The sequence below is a fragment of the Drosophila virilis genome, chromosome 2 (assembly GCF_030788295.1).
Source record: "Drosophila virilis strain 15010-1051.87 chromosome 2, Dvir_AGI_RSII-ME, whole genome shotgun sequence".
NCBI classification, from domain to species: domain Eukaryota; kingdom Metazoa; phylum Arthropoda; class Insecta; order Diptera; family Drosophilidae; genus Drosophila; species Drosophila virilis.
The window spans coordinates 3606913-3626089 of record NC_091544.1 but is presented as its reverse complement, the minus strand read 5'-3'; the positions used below and the strand labels follow the sequence as shown (position 1 = coordinate 3626089).

The 19177-nt window shown below is 42.9% G+C and overlaps 1 protein-coding gene across 1 annotated transcript in view; it reads right to left on the bottom strand.

Annotated features, from left to right (window-relative positions):
• The window catches only part of beat-VI (beaten path VI), a 69033-nt gene extending 51665 nt beyond the window's left edge, over nucleotides 1-17368 (bottom strand). Inside the window, exon 1 of the mRNA XM_002058664.4 lies at nucleotides 17278-17368. The gene's annotated coding sequence lies outside the window, so the exon portion shown is untranslated. The remainder of the gene's footprint in view (nucleotides 1-17277) is intronic.
• Between the last annotated feature and the right edge of the window lie 1809 nt (nucleotides 17369-19177).

The window sequence follows — 19177 nt, the reverse complement described above, 5'->3', positions numbered from 1 at the left end:
TTCGAGGGATGGCACTGATTCCCCTTTTCCCTTTTTCTTTTTCCCTTTCTCCCTTTGTGGCCACAACTGCCTTGCAAAGTATTTATGCATTTATTTATTTGGCAAAAGGATCAGTCGCGTCTCCGCGCTCGGACTCATTGTGTGCCTATTATGCTAATTGAACAGTATAAAAAGCGGGCCACAAAATAAGCAAAACTCGAGCTGAAGTTTATAGGCGGAGCGCGTGCTCTGTGCCCCAAAATAGGCCTAGGCGCGGACCGAACCAGGGGCTCATAAAAATTTTACTCGCAGCACAACTGAAAAGTATATAAATGACCTGAGCACGGGGCGAATGAGCAAATATTTTTAATAAAGTTCATGTCCTAAGCTGCTTTGCTGACCAAACGCTCCACGCAACATAATTAGAGCATTGCCAAGTTAAAGTTGTTGTTGTTGTTGTTGTTGCTGCTTTTGGTGGAGCTGTTCTTGTGGTTATTGCAAATTGAATTAGTAGCCGCCGCAGGAAGTCGACAGCCAGCAAAAATCCTTTTCCCCATTTGCCTTTATGCTACGTGCCAGGCAAATCAAAGGCATTGCCTCCGCCTCCGCCTCCGCCGACCTGCCGCTAACCACAAATGGAAATGCAAATTTTCTGTTGCCGACGCGACCGCAGCCCATTGTACATCCACCAGCCCGGGTCCTACTGATAGTCCTTGCCCCGCCGCAGCCGCGACCCATTGCAGCAATTTAATTTCTTAAGCAATTTTCATAATCTGCAGCAAATTGTTTCTGAATGCTGCCGGGTCTCGACCCAACCGACGCTGACGCTGGCCTGTTACATTTTATGCAGTTTGCCTGTTAGGGCCGGCTGCATTTCAGCCACAAGGCAGCTGTCTTCTCAGCCTCCCCACACCCCACCGCCCACGGTCCACCTGCCACCCCAAAGCCCTCACGCGCACGATTTCGTAATGCACTAGGCAAAGTTTTAGCTATTTTTTAATAATTTTCACTAGCTGCCTCTTGCGCCAGCCTTTGACCGATGCCCTCGTCGCGCCCTTGAGCCACGCCCCTCTCGCTCTCGCCACCGCCTGCTGCATAATTAAAATTGCAGTTAAATTCTAAGCGCGGCCACCGGCAACTGAAGCTGCAGCTGCTGCTGTTTCTTAAGCATCGTTCACACCAGCCAAATATGGCTTGCAGGAAGTCTATGAGATACCCTGTAAGTATATTTCTTATTCAATACGTGACAATATTTCAGAAAGGATTTGGCAGCTTGTTATGTCAGAACATGCCTAGAAAAATACTTTAGAAGCCCTCCAGTTAACTTACTCTTCCACATACAAGAGGTAAAAAAAAGTGACAACTTGCCAATTTGTTGAAAATTTTCAAAACTTATTTGGCGATATATATACAATATATTATTATTCTAAAAAGGGTTTGTCCCCGTTTAATATTAGCTTCCGTAGATAACAATTAGTACATTTAACAATTGTTAAGCAAAAATGTGTCTCAATCCCAAGAGTATTATCTAATTTGCACATTATATCTATTTAGATGTGAATCTCTCGTAATGGCAATAGTTAGATTTGGAGTAGTGTGAACTGTTCTTAAGCGCTCTGCTGCTGCTTGGCAGCTGGGCCAAAAGCTTTTTGCTATGCAATTGCCACACAATGTGGCATTTAGGTTTTGCCAACTATTTGGTGTTGCTGCTTGAGGGCATTTAACAGCATCTGACAGCCGACTCCCCAACTAACTATATCCTGTTTGCACAGCTACCCATTGACTGCAGCTAATTGTCGCCCCATGGGCGTCGTATTTGGCATGGCCAAATTTCGCACGCACAAAAACCAATTAAGACGCCCGCAGCATGTTGTTGCATGCCCCAAAACATCCGACCGACCTGCTTACACCCACGGGGCGCAGTGAGCCGCGCGTGATAAATCAAATTTGGTTGCCTTAACAATATTTGCACATACGGCGTCCTGCAAAACACAAATCAAATCAAATTAAAACATAAAGCGTGCCAGTGTGCATGAGTGTGTGTGTGTGTAACACATGAACATATGTTCCGGCGGTAAGCGGTGAGCCGTTGAGGCTGAGGGTTTGAGCTGAATTGGATATAGTCGTTTATTATTCCGGGCGCATGCAGCCGCCATGTTGAGCCTAGCGACGCGTTTATGACGCTGACAGAATTATGAGGCCTACATGCGTTGATTTCTGATGCCGCCGTCGCCGATGTCGCCGTCGCGTGTCCCCCGCTTTAAATATTTTCACGCAAATAAACTAAACTGTAAGCCGATGCGCAGCACAGGCTCTCAAATGGTTTTTGCAGCAAACAGAAGAAAAAAAAAAATCAGAAAATCGCAAAACGTGCTTCACATATTTGCTGAACATGGCTCATCCTACGGCTCTTACCCATGCCCAAGCCCATCATAAATACATCAGCCGGGTGCAGGCCTGCCAGGAACACTTGAAGCCAGCGACATCATCGCAGACGCCGCCTGTCGCTGGCAGCGTGTCACGCGACCTGTCAGCAGGCATAATCTGACATTTTTATTAAAATGTTTGCGCAGTGAACATTAACTGCGACAACTTAGAGACCCGGCCAGCCCCTGAGAAGCAGGACACCAGCACACCAGGACTGCCTGACACTGAGCCTGACTCTGCCTGTGGGCATCCAGTGCTTGAGCCGGTGCTCGCTCTGCTGCTCACTTGATAATCATCTTATTTGTCATTTGCCCAGCTCATCATTGATTGTCCTGTGCTCCCTGTGCGCAGCATGATGAGCTGTGCTTCTGCTGCTAAACACGCTAAGTAAGTGCTCCTTTGTGCGCATTTCGCACCTGCCCTTTGTTAGCTTTGTTTCGCTCGGCTTGCCTGGCCTTGTCTGGCACACCAAATGTCCGGCACAACCCACTCGTTTTTGCTCTCGTTTACATCATGATGCAGCGTTGCCCTGACAACTCGTTTGTACAATTAAATTTTAATAGAGCTCCGCAGGACGCCCGCATGCATTTACCCAGTATATTTGTGCGTGACTCTAAAAGTTGAACAATAAAATCGATGACAATCAATCGCTTATATTATTATGTTTATAGTATTTACTTCTATTATCACAGCGCAAAGATTGAATCCATTAAATAATATTGTAAAACAACAGCAAATTATATTTTACTTATTTATTACTATTTGGATATGTGAATGGTCGACAAAAGAGCAGAGATCTGGCAAGCTGCGACTAGATTTTCGCTTGGTTTTCATAACTAAATTCTAAATCATTTTAAATGGTATGAAAAACACGTCTGCTAATGTAACTAGGCATCATTTAAATTCTATTTTTAACCTCGTTTGCTGCATGGCACGCGAGAATAAAGTTAGGGTGTGGCATTCAGCTGAAAGTAGCCGTAAGTAGGCAACATAACTGCGCACGGGCAAACAAATACATATAAACGCCAGCTAAAACACACAGACACACTCTCACTCGTTTGCAGCTTACGCACACCCATGTGACGTATTTGGGTTGCCCGCTTGATGCATAAATAAAAAATCGAGCATAATGTACAAATTCATGCAAAGTACATTTTCATGTTGCTGACAGCGGTGCAAAAAAAAATAAATAAATAAAAATTGAAGTAGAGCTGAGCACCTAAGCCTATGCAATATATTTGTATCTTGTTGGGAATATATTTTAAAATGTGTGCTGGCGTGTAAAAAGCCCTTTGATTTAACGCCAAATGGTCCCTGGCGTAGTTCTGTACTGTTTCTATATATACATATGGATCCTTTTGGGTTTTGTAGTAAATGTGTTTTATTTATAGTTTTCAAACATTTTTCGTAAAGTGCATGATAAAATCATTTTATTTGATATTCTCATAATTTGTATCAATATTTTTTATTTTGTATTTATCTTTATGTTTGTATTTAATGACACATAAGTCTCACAAAAATAAGAAGGCTTTTTGGAGAATTCTTTTAAGACCCAGACTTTAAAATATTGTGTAAATATATATATAATTGAAATTGTATGCATTGGAAAATTAAATTGCAACATTCATTCAATTGAAGACTTTCAGCGTTAAAGCACTTACGGCGTCGATCGCAGGCGCGCCCTTATTGAAAATTGTTCAATTTCAAACAATTTTGCGGTGCACACATTTCTGTTTGTTTTGGCGCCAGCCGCTTTTATTTTACTTCTGTTTTTTGGTGGTTTTTTTTTCCCTTCTATTCACACACGCGCCCAGCTGACGCAGCTCGAATCAATCAAATCAATGTGAAGCTGTTGCCCCGAACGGCTCGGCGGCGACGGGGTTCAGGTTGGGTGTTTGGTTTTGGTTGTGGATTCGCAAGAAATGCCAAACAATAAAAAGCAAATACGGTCACAGATAAAGAGCACCCACAATCACACACACACACACACGCACACGCACACATAATACAAAGTGGCGTAAACTAACTAAATAACAGTAACAATAACTTAAGTGTGCTTTTTGTATTAGCAAGGGCAGCGCACGCTTGATGGGCCACTGTTGGGCTGTTGGACCGAGGGGCTATCTCGATATCTGGCTTCAGCTCAGACCACAGCTCGGGATCTCCCTGCTCCCAGCTTGGGGCAACTGCTGCAAAGTTTTTATTTATACACACGTTTCGTGTGCAGCAGCTAGGACAATGGGCATGGGAATGGGAATGGCAATGGCAACGTTTCGTTTGTAACGTTACGTTACGTTTCGTTCGTTTGTTCGTTTGTTTGTTTATTTGTCGTTTGCTTTGTTTCGTGTGTGTGTGTTGGCAATCTATGCCATGCTCCTAAATTGACTAGCCAGGCAACTGGAACACACATTCACACACACACACACACACACACACACACAGGGCGGAGCAGGGCAAACACAGCAGAAGAAGCGAAAGAATCCCATACGATTGTTAAAGCTCACGTACCGCACACACAACAGTGAGACCATCGGCCACATGTCGTATACGTAACGTGGCATATCTTTTCGCCAGGCATCTACACTACGCCCTGCTCTGCCCCGGGCCCACCCATTCAATCTTTGTATTCGCAATCAGCCACAGAGAGTGGCTAGCCGCGCGCCCAAGCGACAAGTGCTCACATTCGCACAGAAATACACACTCGCACACACACACACACACACATACACTTGCACATTGTGAAGTTTCGATACTTTTAATTATTGCGTACATGACCGTAACACTCTTGCCGGACTTTAGAGGTGACAGCAGCCAGGTCCGAGCACTGCGCCCGTTTAGTACACGTATGTATTAATCAGAGAGCTGTGAACTTTTTTCATTCTTCCATGTCCTGTGCCCTCGCTCCGCTTGGGGATATTGTGTGTGTTGTATGTTTGTGTTTTGGGCTGCGCTAGTTTTCTGACTTTGTACCTTTGGCCAGAAAGTTGGCTTCATTAAAAATCAGTAGACGTTTCATATTTTGAAGAACGTGACACAACGTGCCCAAAATCTCAAGAGCCCAAGGCGTGGCTGGGGAACAATTATGGAACCGCATGCCTGTATTTTGTGAGCAGGCCTTGTGGCTAACCTGATTGACGCATAAACAGGCAATTAAATATAAAAAGCAGTTTCAATTGTTGCAATCACCTGCAGCGGAGGTGCGTTAAATGAATTACCACGCACGCGTTTCAAATCAAATTTACGAAAATTTAATTTCAGGCTCGCTTTCATGCTCCGGCAAATGTGCGTGCGTGTCCTCTGTGATACGCAACACACACAGACACACACACACACACAAAACACATACGCACATACACATTCCAAAATCTGAGAGGGCGTGCGTGGGTGTATTTGCCAGCGCCGGGCCGTGTGCTCCTTCTGTGACCGGGACACTGGCACGTTTCTAGATTTGTTTACTTTGTAGCCAGTGCGGCGCACAAATAAATTTCTATAAATTCTTGCGCGGCATTTCATTTGCCGTACTCGTTGTCCAAAAATGCCAGCACAGTCAGTCACAGACCCAGACACAGACAATGTTTCGAGTGCACCCCACGGTCCACAGTCACCCCCCCACCCCCCATTTCCCCACCCACTCATGATCCGAGGGCAGCGGAAGAATCCGGGGGCCTCTGGTTTATTTATTCATTCATTCGCTGCGCTCTCGCAGCTCGTGTGTGTTTGTTTGCAATTTTCTGTGTGAGAGAATATACTAGAGTCGGATGACAGACACATAAGCAGCCAGAACGGGTCCAGCAGCAGCAGCGACAGCAGCAGCGGCAGATGCCTTCAAATAGCAGCTAGAGACAACACGCACAGTGACCCCGGATTGCAAGCGCCCCATTCCAAAGCATATTTAAAAGCATTGCTGCCCATAATGTTGACCCGAATTTTTGGCAAAGTGTGTACACATAAATAAAGCAACAAGAAAATGATTTTTTTTGTGCAATCAGGTCGCACCTCGAATGCCCTTACGAAACAATATTAAATTAAATTGAATATTAATATAATTAGGTCGTGCAATATATAAGTAAACCGAAATAGACCACATTTTTTCATACGAAACAGCGTAAGTCCATACTTTAAGTGTTTAAAATTAAATTTGCTTAGTCCGCAAACCTACAGGATCTTCTATTTTAAAAGGGTATTGCAGGGGCTTAGGCCATTTGAAACAACCACAAATGTTGAGCCGAGGGGGACACTGCGCTGTGTTGGGTCAACAGACGGGTTAAGGTCTTCAATATATTTTATCTTTGCAGAGCAACACTTGGGCTGGAAAAATTGCTAAAGCAAAATAAATAAGATTCGATTTATGTTTGTAGTCCCAAATACGTTTCTCCAATGGGTTTCCGTGTTTATTTATAGACGTTCAAATAGTTCGTTTAGCATCCTTTCCACTTTCCTTTCACCATACGGCAGCAGACGCTCGGCACCCGGCTTTGGGGACTTTTATCACACAAGCTTTCTGTTTCACTTTCAGGCCGCAAACATTTTTATTTGCGTTGCGGATTTGTGTATTGTGCGCCATGTTTCGCTTCTGTGGCAGCAAATTTTTAATGAATTTACACGTCGTGGGGATTGAGGGTTGCCTGCCGTCTACATTTTATACGGGTTTCGACCTCATTTCTTATTCAAAACACATTCGGCAAATATTGATACGACCGCAAATTGTTTAAAATGCGCAATATCCACAGTCGACAGTTCAAGACAAATTGTTAACTAAAAGCGAAAAACGCAAATCACGCGGCTCTCAAAACTTTCTCTGTGCTCCTATAGTACCATACGCCCATGCGGCGTATACTTGATTATTAACAATCAGCCGCAGCATTTGCCAATTCCCTTTTTAGCAAGGCAAAAAGCAAGCTAATTGTATAATTAACGCTGCCAACAGCCGCCCTCCTAACCTAACCCGATCGGGTAAATTAAAATTGATGCTGATGCCAATTTTTAGTTAAAAGTTTTTCCAAACCCGCCACAAAATGATTAATTATGCCTTCAAAGCTGCACGTCAAAGGAGTGAATTTTACTTTTTCTATCGCTACCGCAGGGTATTAGTTCGTAGTGCCATGTTAAAATTGGAGGGGGGCCCTCCGTGCCGGATATCGTTATATGCACATAAAATTTGTGGCTTTTTGTTGAAAATCATTGCCCCATTGGTGCTTCATTGTATAAGTGTAAAAGTTTTTCGATTATACAAAAGTTGATGGCAGGCACACACACACACACACACACACACGCACACACACATGGACACAATTGCTAAGCCTTAAGCTAATTTAGCAATTTTTGCTTTGAATGGGAGATAACAAAAGCAGGAATAGGGGGAATTTTAATTGGAAATCTTTGACTGCACATAACATTTCGATTTCGCACATGTGTGCAATTTTCAGCTATGACTTGCCATGCGAATGCGTAGGAAAAAAAAAACACAATTTGATTGATTTATCTGTCAGTGGATAGGCGAGCAGTAAAATGTTCAGCATGCACAAAGCTCGCACAAGGGGCACAGAGCCGAAGCTTGAATGTAAAAATTGCAATTGTTAACTCAACTGACTGTGCATGAGTTGTTGTTGTTTATTTTTTTTTTAGTTTCCTGCCAAATCCCGCTCTCGACTCGGCGTGCTGTCTATTTTCTGCTTATTTGAGCTGCCTGCATGTCCTTCACTGTCACTTAGCCAGCTCTGGGCCCAGGCGCTGGCCAAGCAAAAAATTATGCAATATTTTTGTTGCCCTTCTTTTGGGCCAGGCCGGTCAGTCGGCCGCTGCCTTTGTATAGGCCCATGTATAATAATGGGCAAACTTCACTCAAAACTCGCATGCCAGGCGTACGCAGCGCATGCACAAACCCATAAACTTGCCACATTTACATAATATTACAAAAGCCAGCCAACGGCCAACGAGCAGCAAAAGTCTCTTGGCACGAAACGTATTTCACCAATAAATTGAGGAAATGCTTAGCTGCGAACCAAGTCCTCTGGCTCAGTCACATGCTTGCCATAGTTTAAGGCCATGGCTGGATTTTTGATTTTTGATTTTTACCCAAACCTCGCTGCTTACATTTGCTTTCCGATGCACATGCAGAAAGCATATCGACACATGCGCCATTTTTGTTGACTGCAAATTTCGATGGTAACTTATATTGTTGCTGTTTTCGCTTTTTTCGTTTTTGTTGGTCTACACAGAATTTTGTTAACATTATCAACAGCAGATGTGTGTATTTGTGTGTGTGTGTGTGTGTGTGTGTGTGTGCTCGGTTCTATGCAAAACATTGACCAAATTTGCACAAAAATGAACTGAAAAAACATCTGATACACAAGATAGCAAAAATTACAAAATAGAACCAATAAGAGCTCTTTAGCCTGAAGTGCTCGACTGGTTAATACCCTTTGTCTGCGGCCAAGTTGCCTTAACAACCATTCTAGCTTCCTTCTACATGCATACACAAAAATCTACCTACTTACACATACAGGCTCGTAAGCCGCATACTTAGCACTCTATGCAGTGACTGTGTTTCTTCTTCACCTAGCTGCTCGCCAATTGAAATGCTTCTGTGATAAGCTTTGTCAGATCTTTCAATATAGTTATTATCGATTTCGGGAAACATAGCCATGTTTTTGATCAATTGTTCAAGGACTAGAAGAGCCAATGCCAATTGCCTGTTTCATTTCCACAAACAAGAAATCGACATGAACAATAAACACTATTTGCATTTGCGTATTGCATTGGAGAATATACATATATTCCAAATTTCAAGTCTCCAGTTTTTGTATTTTCCGAGATCGATTTGCTAATGAATATATACTATATGGGGTCGGACATGCCTCCCTTCTCATGAATTTGTATAAGACCATAAACGCTTTTTAATTGGTGCAGAATGTAAAAAGAAGAAAAATGTTTAATATTTTGTCAAATAGTTGTGCATTTAAAGAAGCAAATAAAAAACACTGATGATTCAATGATGTCACCTGCCGTTTTCATTAAGTAGAAAAAATTCATGGGAGAACTTTATTCAATTTTTCTCAGTTGGCAATTAAAAGAATTTTCAGATGCCATGCAAATTTATACTCAAATGCTGAAAGCAGATTCGAGCAAACTAAGATGTAAGAAAATGGAGTAGGTTTTTTAATTAACAATATGCAAATAATATTAATTTGTCACAAATTTTTCAAATTGTGCAAATGTGATTTAATATACTTATTAATACGATGCTTTAATCTGAAAATTAATAAAACATGCAAACGTGCATTAATAAGTGCATAATTTGCATAAAAACACTTAACAAACTACTATTTAATGGATTAAGGGATTTAACTAGCATTATTATAAATAAAAGTTTTTAAATATGAATCGCTTTTGCCGAGCTTTTATTGTTTTCTATTTCGAGTGATACTAAAAAACATCTTCTGGCTATTGTTCTCATGCGATAACCCCAAATTTAAGGAACTGGATTTCGTATGTGTTTTTTTGTATATGTATTTCTTCAAGGATATTTGAAAATTTAACTCAGTACAGGGCCAGGGCTCAGCTAGGAAGACATTTCCCAGTAGAGCGTGCCTAGCTTTGAGTAGCTTAGCAACATTAGGAGCTCTTAAATACAGTTTTTTTTTTTTCAGCAACAAGAAAATCAAAACCTGTGCGAAATGTCAGTCGGAGGCCGTGTCCTAAATGTAAATGTTTTGCAAGTCTTCGATTAATTCATTTCGGTCGGGCAGCCAGGCGAACTGTCAACGTGCGCCAGTTGTCAATGGTGTAGTTAAGGGCTTAGTTGTGGCATTAGGCGTCGATTTAGCATTGGCCCCGGCCGCACTTCAAGCGGGAAGTTTTGTGCGCTGAGGGCGCTTAAAAGCGCTTCGGGCCAGGCTTAAGCCAACTTATAAGTGCGCGTGATCACAGATATACACACACACACACACACACTTACACATTGTAGCAGTGTCAGAGAGCTGATAAAATGTGAAGCGGATTAAGAGCTGGCAGCAGCCTCCGACTCCGACTACGTCTGCGACTGCGACTCAGGGCGTGTCGCCGTTGTACAATCAGTAAATGACACTTGATTCACGGCGCAAGTGGAATTTTTGATAACTTTACCAAAAAGAGAGCGGCAAAGTTGGTCAAAAAGTTGGCTGTCGCTTTAATGCGTATAAATGCTGAGCTAGGCCAGACCAGGCCAGGCTGGGCCAGCTGGCTGAGAGTGTGTATAAGTAAGTATGATTCGATGCGGCACTTGCCGCTCTCAAAGCCAAGTTAAATCCAGTGCTGACTTTGGGTGTGCTTTACGTGCCATCGTCTATGTTTCTTTCTACTTTCTGCTGCTGCTCTTCATTTTCCTTTTTGTTATCCAAAGTTGACAAAGTTTGCAGCTTGAACATTTGCGCCTCAGCGCACACGCAAACACAAGCTCACACGCACACACTCGCACACACTCGCACACACACTGGCATACGCGCACATATACATAATTCAAGAAGAAGCTGGCGACACGTCACACAAATGTCGCCAAAAGCAACTCTCAATGCGCGCCATCAATCTTGGCCGTGCTCGGCGCAATTGAATTATTACATCGGGTCGAAAAGCGTTTTGCCCGCTGGTCACTTAACCAACGGCAACAACAACAACAACAACAACAACAACAACAACTACAACAATAACAATAACATCAAGAACAACATAACTTGGCAGCCAAGAACACAGCGACACTCATTTGCAGTCATGTTTGTTTATACAAGCTACCCATGCTCCTCCCTCCTCGCTCTGGGCAGGGATGTCACCAATGAAACATGACCATGTCCATGGAGAATATGCGACTAAAAAAAGCTAGAAATTCGATATTCGCTGTCATTCTCTGATTATTAATTAGACAAAAAACTGTTTTCGTTTCGATTGAATTACTAAAAATTTAACAGTCAAGTCGAATTTTAGAGAAAATTTCTGATTTTCTGATTCTGATTTCCGAATGAAGAAGCCAAGCAACGTCTAGTTGGAGCGAATTAGTCTTAAAGTTAAACATAGCTTATCTGAATCATTAATATTATTAATTATTAATACTTTAATACAAAGATTTTAGGATATTTAAGTCGAAAGAAATTCTTGAATTTTAATGTTTAAAACAACTTCTTTTACACAGTTCAGCTATATGTGCGTACGTCATTAAACTCCTTCGTAACGCCTAGAAGAAAATTGTGGAAGTTGCTGCAATCAGGTCCAGAACATTTTTACTCTCTACTCTCGCTTGAAATTAAAAATAAGGTAATTTCGATATCTGAGATATTGAATATTATTGTTTTGCTAATACGTTATATTTGACTGATCATAAAATATTTTAAGATATTTAGCCCTGTATCTTATATATTCCAATAACATCTGTGTTGGGAGATGCCTGTCAAAGTCCAATTTGTACACAAATATATATTTTACTAATATAATTATAGCATTGCACTTAAATTTGTTTAATTTTAGCCAAGCCAACAAATAAATGTTTCACAATGCTCAAAACTGGCCAAAGTTTGGCTACAAAACGGCCGAGTTGCCGGCACTTGTGTGACTTGCTAACCTCTGACCTAGTGACTGTGGCAGCAGCTTGTTCATTTTCTTGTTGTACGCACAGAAAATTAAAACAATTTTAACAGCTACTCTCGATGTCGTTTGTCGCTTGTCGTTTGTCGCTTGTCGTCTACGTTTGCTCCATAAATAAAACATGTCAACTTGTTATTGCCGGCCCCAGACAGCGTTTGAGCCTGGTCCGATGCGACGGACGTTTGGCCTGCAGCTTGTTATTGTTATTGGTATTGGAATTGGTATTGCTTTTGTTATTGAACTATTTACATTTGTTGCCGGCCGCTGCTAATTTACGACTGCTTCCACTCAAGTCGGGAGTCGGCCCTTTTGGTGTCATCGCATTAACGTGGCCTTAAAGCAGCCGGCAAATTGTTGTTCATAAATAAATATGCGGCGCATAAATCGCTGTGCCATAAACAAGCCCAAACAGACGTCAAGCGATTTATAGGCATTGATTTTTCAACGCCTTCCGTGAAGGTGATAGGAGCAGCTCCTACCACAGTGAAAGTGAAACTTTTTTGGTCAAACAAGTTGCCAGGTCAACCGCAGCACGTTAATATGGACTACTATATTGGCCATGTCGGTCGTTTAGGCCTTGTCGCTGTTGCGCCTGCTGTCACGGCTCGACTGACACTTATTAGATAAGTTTTTTCGAGCCGGGTGAGGCTCGTGTTCGAGCTCATCATTTAGCCATTCGCATTGGCAGACAGACTGTGATTTTAATTACTTGGCTAAGCTAAAAATATACTTATATTCGAGCGCCAAGGGCCTGCACTCTAAAGCCAAGGCTTAGGCGCCGCCATTAGAGACTTCGTTGTCTTAGACTGGCATTTAAATTGATCAAAAATATAGCAAAGCGATTTGGCCAGCCTTGGTCTTGGCCCAGACAATTTCATTCAATCTATAAGTAATTTCTTTGCCGTTTTTATCACTGGCCTGCCTGCTGACTGGTGGCTGGTGGCTGGTGGCTGGCATTCGATGAGCTGAGACCACCCACGTGATTTGAATATTTTTCCAATAAACTTCAACAGCTTTTCAACTTTCAGTTTGAGGGGCTCGGGCCTGTGTGGCGGCCAGCTAGGCCGTCTGTCTTTATCTATTGGATTTAAATTCCCAGGCTCACTTTCATGTCCGGCTGAGTGTTTTTCCTGCTTCGCTACGCCTTAATTTGCTCCGCTTCGGTCTGTTCTGCTTTGCGTTTGTGCTCGCGAACTTAAGCTTAATCGAATTTGCCGCAAATTGGCAATAAATTTTAATTCTGAATAGATACCCCAGCGCTGATGGAAGTTAATCAAAGCTCGACCACGTTCCACACTTCAATTCTAGCCCAGACTGACCCCGGCCGGGCCGTGCACTTCATTTACCTACGCCCGCCCACAATGCAGTTCATCTGGACTATGGTAGCTGTTTTTCTTGCTTTTGCTGCAGGGCAATGCACTTTGCCCAAATCCCATTCAAATTGTTAGCAAAAGCATCGCGTTGCAAGCAGAAAACACAAAACAAAAAAGAAAAGAAACGAGAGCAAGCAAAAAACAAAAAGAGCTCAACGGTAAACAAGAGCGGAAGGCAAAAACAACGCCTTTCACCTTAGCCAATGAATAAATTTTTTTTTATGCCAGCCATTCGCCCACCCCAAAGCTTGTCGCGGCTTTTTTTGCAGCCACTTCATCAAATTCATTCACTCGGCGCATACCCTGTAGTTGATGCGCTCGAAGGATTGCCAACAGGCAATAAACTAATGCTCTCACCCAAGACTGAAGATATTTAAAAAAGCTTATCGAGAGCTTATAAGAGAGCAATCAGATTAGTTAGCAGAAGATCTGAGCGTGATATACCAAATGTATTGTATCTCTATGTGCTTGAATTACACGAACGGTTTGCAGGTAATCGGCAAGCTTATCACTTGAGTTGTTTTTCGCATTATAGCCCTAATCAAGTAAAAATGCCATGGCAACCTAAAAATAACAAAGACAACAACTGCAATGCCAGGACTAACGACGGGACATGGAAAATTTTGTTAGTTGACATCGCTGCTAGAAATGCCGCCGGCTGCATGGATAACGAGCAGAACGATTACGCCCACTTTTCCCGGACGGGCTGGGATGCCTGGCCATCACTTGACGTCAGCGTCGACAGCGTCATCATCCACGGCGTCTGGCTGTCGCCTAAAACTCAAGAGCTGCGCGAGTAGCCAAGCCGTTTGCCGTGCGAATGGAGGTTGAATTGACGGGCCGGCAATGGACCGGGCCGTGGTGGACCGCGGCCAGTTGAAAATGCAACGTTTTGACACTAATTTCATTTTGTTGAAGCGCCATTGAAGCAAAGACATGAACCGACAAAATAAGAAAAAAAAAAATAGCATACAAAAAATTGTTGTCACGCATCCGCCTGCGTTGGGCCAAGCATATTGTGGCTGCAATAAGTTGTAATTGAGTTGCACTACATTTAATTTCAATTTGGTTGCTGTTTGCAAAAAGCCCCAAACGAGTTTCGAGAAAAGTTTCTCAAGTGCGAGTATTTATTTACTTTGCGCGCAGTAATTTTGTTTGCATCCTGAGTTAACTGCAAATTGTAAACGGTTTTTAGAGCTGCGCGCCAAAAGCAAATAGACAAATTCCCAAGCAGATGGGCTTAAACAGCAGCAGCCACTGCTACAGATACATTTTCAGATACAGATACAGATACAGCTACAGCTACAGTTGCAGATACAAATTGATGGCAGCCACTTGTTTCGGCTCGTTAAACTAAGTTCTCAAGTGCGTCAGACTAGAGGATTTGCGTGTCGGCCGCAAAGTATGCAATGCAAAAAGCAACTTAATTTACGTCATTGCCACCATGTGCACTTTACACTTTGTGGCAACGCTGCACTGCAAAAAGCGCCTCTCTACATGCTTCTCACTTAAACAAAACGGGACCAAAAACAAAAAACTAACAACTTTGCAACTGCGTAAAAATGCAAATCCCATAAAATAATAAAAAAGTGCCAGCCCGAGTAAGATTCAATTCACATACCGTAGTATTATTTTATTGTTTGAATGGTATTTTATCAGATTCCTCTGTTTTCATTAATTTTTTTATACAAAATTGAAACTGCATTTTTGTATGCCTGTCTGTAGCGAACAATTTAATTTTGTTAAAAATGTGCAAATCTTTTTTGTCCCACAATATATACACAAATAATAATCTCGATTGTGACTTTGAGCAGTGGCAATGTAACCGACTACGTCAATTCGATTTTTTGTGTCAATTCTTTTACACTTGTCGCCATATTAAAAAACTTATTACACATAATTGTTTTTCTGGTAACGTACGTGTATGTCAGAGCTGGTCAGATCAGACACATGAATTTAAAAAAAGAAGTTGAAAAAGAAGTTGAAAATCATGCTCTATAGAGAAATGCCTTACTCTTAGATAAAAAATATTGTACTGGAATGCAAATATTTTGCTGACCGAAAATCGTTTGGCAATGTATATTGAATCAATTTTTATAATTAAAAATTATGTGGATGCGTCTCGCTACGTTTGCGACTTGTGGATACATTGTTGAAGACTGAAAGTAAAAAGCTATCATTCATTTTTGGATCAAATACTTGAAAATACCGAATACCCCAAGCCGCCACGAAATACTGTCTCCTATCCCAAGGATGACTGGAGATCAAACCAATATGTGACGACGATCTGTGGGCAACTGTGGGCAACTGTTTTCTTCTGACTCTCAACAAACTGTATGGGCCACAAGAAGCAACTGTTTTAAATCCAAATTTGTTTAATATTCATTTGTTTGACTTTCGGGCACATGACTTATTACTGCCAATGAATGGCTTAACCGTACACACAATTGCGAAATCAATCGCTGGGATTTAGTGTTTCGTTTGTGGCAATCAGCTTGCCATTCTCTGGCTACCTTCGGTGTCAGGCACAACAACAACAACTACATTGACAACACATCGACAGGCAATGCTGCCACTCCGGCAGGCAGTCCTTGCTTTTATGCGTATCCTATATGGCATTGCGTTGTGCTGTCATCAATTCGCAACGCCAATGCGTGTGTGGCACGCTTTAATGGGAAACTCTGATTGCGCTCGAATGGCTTCATTTATTTTCAACAAAAAAAAAAAAAATGAAAAGAAAATCAAGAAAAAAATGAAAGAAAGCACGCGAAAAAAGCAAGAGAAAACAAACTCGACAGTTGTACATAATATTTCACTTATGCATGTGTGCCCCCCAGTGAGCATGTGTATGTGTGCGTGCGTGTGGGTGTGTGTGTGTGTGTGCGTGTGGAAGTGCAAAGTGAAATGAATGAATGGCATGCGTAACGTTAGAAAATTTGTTATAGCAATTTGAACTGTCAACGCGAAACCGAAAAAGTAAATTAAGAAACATTTGAAATTTAATTCACTCCAACTGACTCTATCCCGCATGTGTGTGTGTGTGTGTGTGTGTGTGTATGTATGTGATACAGTCACAAATGTAACTGCGAGGCAGTCTGGCAGGTGTCAGCTGCTGACTGCCAAGCGACTCTCGTGACACCGAGCCCTTGGGCAAAGTAGCAGAAACAGACATGCAAAATTAGGCGAATGTCACGAATTTAAAATAACTTTTAATTCATTCTTGATGAGGATGCGGCTGCTGCTCGTACCACATGGCGTATGAGTGCGGCTGGTGAATGTGCCTTAGCTGGCTGCCACGCCTCTTAAGTGGCACATAACTCGAGCTTAGCATAAATGTTCGTTTAGCTCAGCCCCAGATCCTTGTCGGAGCCAAGCTACAGAGCAATTGGGGACTATGCCATATAATTATTTAGTTTCCAGCTGAGCGAAATTTGTGCTCAGGCAGTCGAGTATGTAAATAGCAGGTAGCCAAGCGTACGGCAACAGCAGTTCGCAGTCTGTGGCCAGAGTCGCCTTCGATTGCCATAAATCAAGATGATTAGAGGTGTAGGAGAACGGGTAGGTGGGTAGGGGGAACGGGTGCGGTGTCAACTGATTGTTGCTGCATATGCGGTTGGGCCAGGTGTGCCTCAGTTGATGCACGCAGCCAAAAATACTCAGCACAAATAACAGAACAGAGCGGCCGCACGTTCAGCTGAGATAAGAGAGGAGTGCGGGTGGAGAGGGGAGCAAAGCTGTGCGAGTGGAAAACTTTGCTTAAATTATGCAGCAGCGCGCGTTGCTCTAATGGAAAAGCGGTCGGCCAGGTGGCAAGGAAAAACTTAAGCGAAAGGCAATATAAAGCATGGCCAAAACAATAACAACAACTAGACGCTCTGCCAATACTAACCTCTTTTCCGAGCTGTTTCAATAAACTGGCTGCGCTGCGGATGCTGCTGCTGCTGCTGCTGCTGCTTCTTGTTCCCGCGTTGTTGTTGTTCTTATTGTTATTGTTTCAGCTGCTGGTTATGCTTTCTAATCCATGCACGTTTCGCTTTTAATATTTATTTTGCGCTTTTTCACACTTTTACACTCGCACACGCACACGCACACACACCCACACACAGCGACGCACAGAGATAGACAGGCAGCGACTGGTCGAGTTCAAAGGTCGGCTGCGGTTGCTGCTGCTGCTGCTGCTGATATTGTTGCCTTGCTTTAAGGCCTTTGAATATCGATGATTATTATGCTTGGATTTTTAATATGCACGCCGCGCATCGCGACGTAGTTCATCAATGCAAATTGCTAATGTAAATTGAACGGGCAACTTGGGCGGTTCTATAAGAGCCGGCAAATATAAGCGTAAGTCGTATTGGTGGAGATTTATTAACTATCGTAGAAACTGTATAATATTGTTAACTGGCACTCGGGACGAGCTTGGAATGTTATTTAGTTTTTGCATGCTCTCACAATTGTTGTTGTTTACTTTTGAAGCTGGACTGTTCCCAGTGGAACGAAGCGCGTTTCGAGCGCGAATAGATGCCGTTAAAATAGACAACCGAACCGAACGAAAGACATATTCGAACTGATTGCAGTCGAGCGCCGCAACGAAGCGCTGCCGAAAGCACGCGAGATGTCGCACGAATCGTGCATAGCGCAACGAAACGAAATGGAAATGGTACACAACGAATGCCAGCTGCCGAGTGGAATGTGGATGCTGTGTGCCAATGCCAAATGTTTCGGCTGCTGCTGATAAGCGGCTGCTTGTGGCTTTTGACTTGCAATTGGTTTTCGGCCCGCTCAGCTTGACAACAATTTATATTTTGCACGTTGCGCGCATTTAAATGCTTATTGTCCATCTCTCTTCCTCTCACTGTCTGTGAGTGTGTGTGTGTGTGTGTGTGTGTGTGTGTGGCAGTTTTTTAATCACTTTAAAATGTATGCGACACTTTTTGTCGACACGTGCGTGTCAAAATGTTAGCGCTCGGCCAACGGATTAAGATCAAGAAATGCACGGCGATTTGTTGCCAACTTTATTACAGTGACAAACAGGTCCAAGAGCACAAGCATACATATATATACATGTGTGTGTGTGTGTGTGTGTGTGTGTGCTTAAATTAATGGAAATAATTCTGGCAGCTCAGACCTCGCAGTTTCTTTTTACGAGCGCGTAATAAGAAAGAGTGAAACGTGCAGCCAGCCATGAACTGGACGTGATGCGTGGCCACGGTCGCAGCCAGAGTCAAACCTGAGCACACGTTAACAAAACACACACACACACACACACACACACACGCACACAGAGAGAAGTGCACGCTCACTTACGCTAGAGTTTTTATAAATTAAAAGCCTGGCAAAATTAAAAATGCCAACGCCACAAAAGAGCGCAGCTAAAGAGCGCCGAGAAAGCGAAAGAGAGGCATTTTAGCCGTGTTAGCCATGTTAGCCGGGCGCCGTTATGGGTTAGTGGGACATTTTTAGCGGAGTCGTGCCCTGCGGGTCTATGGGGTCTGGCGCTGCTTAAGCCAGCAATTAAAATCAAGTTGGGTTTATTTACTAAGGGCAAAGCTATCACACAGGTGTGTTGCCATGGCATGCGTGTGCATTTCACAGCTACAGCTAGCTCTGCCGGCAAGCTCTAAGTGCACTCAAGCGGCAGGGACAGCGGCTGGCAGCGTCATCGGCTCGACTCCGAACTCCAGCTGAAGTGTTTGCCATTTGACACTCTCTTGAACTTCAGGCAGACTTTGACTGCGACGGAGACAGCGACGGCGACAGCGACAGCGAGAGCGACAGCGACTATGACTACG